Source organism: Mustela putorius, unplaced genomic scaffold, assembly GCF_011764305.1.
Source record: "Mustela putorius furo isolate JIRA1106 unplaced genomic scaffold, ASM1176430v1.1 tig00000095_pilon_pilon_pilon, whole genome shotgun sequence".
Taxonomy (NCBI): Eukaryota; Metazoa; Chordata; class Mammalia; order Carnivora; family Mustelidae; genus Mustela; species Mustela putorius.
Window position 1 is genome coordinate 23,339,302 of NW_025421280.1, and position 5,512 is coordinate 23,344,813.

Sequence of the window (5,512 nt, forward strand, 5' to 3'; positions counted from 1 at the left end):
AGGTCTTTTTAAGTGACATAAAATAAAATAGAAAAGACTGTGTTGCATGAAGTATGAATAAACGATGTATTGGAAAGTTTTTGAAATGTATGTTCTGGGTCACGGGTCCAAAAGGTATGAGAGCCCCTGCTTTAAGAAATGTGGGGGGTACAGGCAGGGCTTTGAGCAGAGGAAGAGGGAAGAAGAGATCAGATTTACATTTAGAAAACTCACTTAGGGCCAGGACTTGGGAGTCCTCTTAGACCAGGGCAACAGCAAGGAGAAAGAAGATACGGTGCCCTTTCCTGCCAAGGGCCCTGGGGAGGGTCAGAAGCTTGGAAGGAAAGAGATGAGATCTTAAGGCAAGTAGAGCTGAGTTGCCAGTGGACCATTTCTAGGTGTACTCAATTGAGGGGCTGGAATTCAGGAGGGAGATTCTGGCTGGAGACAGGAACTTGGGATCTCTGCAGGGACAAGGCTCAAGAAGTAGCAGGAGTGGGTGACACTGTTGAGGAAATGGATGGGAACCTACTAGAAAACACTGTCATTCGAGAGCGGACATTTAGCCATGAGACAAGACGTCGCCCGTGCTCAGAATATCATCCATCAAAACTGGTTGTCCAGCACAGTATAGTAAGAATACAGATTACGTATCAAAATAATGTGTGTGGGGGTGCCTGGGTGGCTCAGTGGGTTAAAGTCTCTGCCTTCGGCTCAGGTCATGATCCCAGGGTCCTGGGATCGAGCCCCACATCGGGGTCTCTGCTTGGCAAGGACCCTGCTTCCTCCTTTCTCTCTCTCTCTCTGCCTGCCTCTCTGCTTACTTGTGTTCTCTGTCGAATAAATAAAATCTTTTAAAAATTTTTAAAAAGAAGTTTAAAAAAAAAGAAAAGAAAGAAAGAAAAGAAACTGAGGAGGGCAGCTGGGTGGCTCAGTAGGTTAAGCACCTGTCTTCAGCTCAGATCATGATTTTAGGAGTCCTGGGATTGAGTCCCATGTCGGGCTCCCTGCTCAGCCTTTCCCTCTGCCTTTCTTCCCTCCCCCAATCACATACACATGCTCTCTCAGATGAATAAATAGAATCTTTAAAGAAAGGAAGGAAGGAAGGAAAAGAAAGAAAGAAAGAGAAAGAAACTGACGAACTCTATCTGTTATTGAACCAACTCCAAGATAGACCAAGTGAAAAAAGAAATGTCCAGGACAGTGTTTATAACATGTTGCTGTCCACGAAAAATCAAAAGTCTATGTGGAAGAGAAGGTACTAGCTGTTAGCATAGACACAGACTCTAGGAAACACAAAAAAGCTGACCACGGTGGCAACCAACAGGGAAGACAACAGTGTAGCTGGCACGGGGTGAGGAGATTTACTCTAGGCTTTTTTGGTATCATATGAATTTGTACCAGACCATTAGATTATCTACTCAATAAATAAATATCAGACAATTGTGCTGTAGAACCAGAATTTGGGAGCCTCTGAATGCAGGGACTCCGGCTCACCTTGACAGCATCTAAGATACTGGTTACACTGGTCCCCCTCCTTAATTTAAACCGAAACCTGATAGCCTCTGGGTGGAGTCTCATGCTGCCTCCCATAACCAGGCAGAATCAACCCAAACCTGCCACCAGCACAGGTGGGTAAAAGAAGAATGAACATACGTAAAACATGAAATCAGAAAAGAAACACTTCTTTTGTCCCAGAAATTAAGTCTGATACAGTGATGGGAAATTATGCAGATTTGTTTGTTTGTTTTTAACAAGGGGACTCCCTTCCCCAAGAAAATGGACAAGGCACTGCCCTACCTAATGCAGATTTAAAAGCCAAGTTTTTGTGGTTGCCAAGGAGTGGAACCCTGCCAGGGTAGCTCACTATTTGAGAGACACAGCTGTGGTCCACCTGAGTCATCACTCACAGGTACAATGCAGGCCTCCTTCCCCACTCTGCATTCCCTCCCACCTCGTTCAAGTCACCACCTTCTCAGGGTGGGACCTTGTGATCCCCCCAAACTGGTCTCCCCAGCTCTCCCACTGCTGCTCTGAAATCAGTTCCCCACTCTGCAGCCAAGGTTATCTACTTAACATGTAAATGTAAACCTTGCTTTGTTTCCCATAGCCTTTGAGACAAAGTCCGAGTTCCAGAATGTGGTCCCCAAGCCCTTGCAGAGTCTGGGCCCTCCCCAGCCTCCTCTTCTCCCACTGTTCTCTGCTGTGCACCAGTGACTCCATGAGCCTCTGAGCCTTTGCTTAGGGCATCTCCCTCTGGCCAGAACACTTTCTTCTACCTCCTAAGGATTTATCCTTCTGGACATTTCCTGAGAGACATACCAGATCAGATCAGATTCCCTTATTAAACACTCAGATCGAGGGGCACCTGGGTGGCTCAGTGGGTTAAAGCCTCTGCCTTTGGCTCAGGCCATGATCCCAAGATCCTGGGATCGAGCCCCGCATCATCGGGCTCTCTGCTCAGCAGGGAGCCTGCTTCCCTTCCTCTCTCTCTGTCTGCCTCTCTCTCTACTTGTGGTCTCTGTCTATCATATAAATAAATAAAATAAAATAAAATTTAAACACTCAGATCGGGGGGCCAGGGTGGCTCAGCAGTTAAATGTCTGCCTTTGACCCAGGTCACGATCCCAGAGTCCTGGAATCGAGGCCTGCATCAGGATCCCCGCTTGGTGGGAATCTGCTTCTCCCTCTACCTCTGGCCCTGCATGTGCTCTCTCACTCACTCTGGGCGCTCTCTCTCTCTCTCTCAAATAAATAAATAAAATCTTAAAAAAAAAAAAATTCAGGGGAGCCTGGGTGGCTCAGTGGGTTAAAGCCTCTGCCTTTGGCTCGGGTTGGGGTCCTGGGGTCCTGGAATCGAGCCCCGTGTCGGGCTCTCTGCTGGGCGGGGAGCCTGCTTCCCTTCCTCTCTCTCTGCCTGCCTCTCTGCCTGCTTGTGATCTCTCTCTCTATCAAATAAATAAATACAATCTTAAAAAAAATTCAAAGCATTCATACTTTTTCTTTTTTTCTTCTTCCTCTTCCCCTCCCCCTCCGCATAGGGGTTACACTTTTTCTTTGTAACATGTAATTCAATCTGTATGTTCTGAGGAGTACCAGGCACTGGCTGGTACTATACGAGGGGGAGAAAAAGGCTGGGTCTCTATCCTTTCAAGTTTGTAGTCATTTTGGCGGGGAGACTCACCCTGATCCAATAATCACAGAATCAAATGTAAACATATGGTGCCTGGAACGTGGATGATAACAGAGGAATAGATTAGTTAGGATGTCTGAGGGTAGAGCTTTCCTGGAAAGGGTGGATATTTGCTGAGTGAAGGGACTATGGAGGTAAGAAGGGCATTTCAGGCTAGTGTCCAGGAAAACACTGACTCTGGATATAGCAAATTGGTAAGCTCTTAATAGAGACTGAATGAATGAGCAAAAAATTGACTTGCCCCAAAGCAAAATCATATTAGAACTCAGACCTCCCAGCTCAGTGCATGGTTCTTACTGTCCCCCAGTGGTCCTCTGGGATTTCAGAGAGCATGCCCAAGTGAATGGGGGGAAATGGTTTGGTGAAACTATGCTTTTCCTTCTGCTGCCATTTTGCATTTCAGACATCACGTTTTTATTCCAGTACTTGGACTTGCTAGCTTAGGTGTTTCCACATGTTAGTCTTCTTGGGCTGATCCCATTCGGGGAATGTCTACTCAAGCAAGGAGGGAGAACTTTCTTTTTTTTAAAAGATTCTATTTATTTATTCATGAGAGAGAGAGAGCGCGCACAAGCAGAGGAAGCAGCAGCCCCAGGGAGAAGCAGGCTCCCTGCTCAGCAGGGAGCACCATGAGAGACTTGATCCCAGGACCTCAGAATCTGGGCCCGAGCCAAAGGTAGACACTTAACTGTCTTTTTTTTTTTAAAGAACTTTTTATTTTTTTTTTATGTTTTTATTTTTTTTTAAGATTTTATTTATTTATTTGACAGAGAGATCACAGTAGGAGAGAGGAAGGGAAGAGATCACAGAGAGAGAGGAAGGGAAGCAGGCCCCCTGCTGAGCAGAGAGCCCGATGTGGGACTCGATCCCAGGACCCTGAGATCATGACCTGGGCCGAAGGCAGCGGCTTAACCCACTGAGCCACCCAGGCGCCCGACACTTAACTGTCTTAACTGACTGATCCCCCAAGGTATCCCCAGGAGGGAGAGCTCTCAATTCTTTTATTTGACTCTGAAACGAATACTGATTGTATGTTTACAATGCACACACACGCAAAAAATTTAAAATGTTAAAAAAAAACGTTTAAAATGTTGACAGTTGTGTCCTCGATGATGGTAAAATTACAGGTGTTTTAAATTGTGCTTATCTGTATTTTCTAAAGGCTATAATTATTTTGTATTATATGTGTAATACAAATCTTTGAAAGCAAAAGATTTTCAAAGAAACACTTAATTGAATGTATTTAATGGTTGGCCCTAAGCAGAGGTAATGGTCATAATCTCCAGCAGACCCCTAAAATAACTATACAATCCCAATAAGCAGAGTGTCTGCTCTAAGCATGCTGTCTACAGACAAGTCCTCTTGCTGCCTGATCATTGTACCTATGCCCCTTTTATAAAACCATTCAATCTAGGACCTGCCACTGAGGCAGGAGATATAAAAATAAATACGGTCACCTCTAAAATGGGAACAACTCCTCCCCCACAGTGTTGTAAGGATTAAATGAATTAGTACAGATAAACACTTGGAACAGTGTCTGGCACATAAACACTATATAAGTGTTGGCTATTATTGTATTTATGGCATTACTATCTTGGAGCACCCAAAAGGGTAAGAAAGGATAGAAACGAAGGAAATGATTCTGAAAAAATGCAGTGTGAACTTAAAATGGAGGTAAGCAATGAATGCGGAGTCCAGCAGTCTGTATAGTAGGATTCAAGTCTGTGTGGTCAGTTCGTGACCAGCACCGCAAGAGTGTGACGTGCTTCGCTTTGGGGGCCTGGAGTTCAAGACACAGAGTCCAGTCCTTGGGTCATTCAGTTACAAAGTTGGGGCCTGGAGGCCCCCGGGAAGAAAGGGGCCTACAGTACCTCATGGTTATAGGTCAGACCAAGGCTGGGCTCGGGCCGGCCCCCAGTGGCCGGGACGGCTCTCTCCAGGCTCATGTCCTCTCCGTGTGTGGACCTCCCGGAAGGGGCCCTGCAGCGGTGTCCACAGTGGGTAGGAAGGTGCCTGGACGGCCGTGCGGGCTGCGAACTACGCTTCCCAGCATGCAACGGGGCAAGAGAGGTCTCGCCGCTCTACCCGCGTCTCGCAGGTTCCGCTGGGAGTTTTCATTGACCTCTGAGCCCCCTCTCATTTGGATCTGCTCCGGCCTTCTCTAGGCCCCGCCCCTTAGGGAGAGCGGGTGACCTCGCCGAGCCACGCGAGCCTCTCCCTTCTTCTCCTCTCATTGGCCCAGCGTAGCTGCCATTCGGGTGCGAGGAGGAGAAGTTGCTTGCTGATTGGTGGATTCCGTTTGGCGCCAACTAGGAAAGGGGGGCGGGGCAGCGGAGGTCC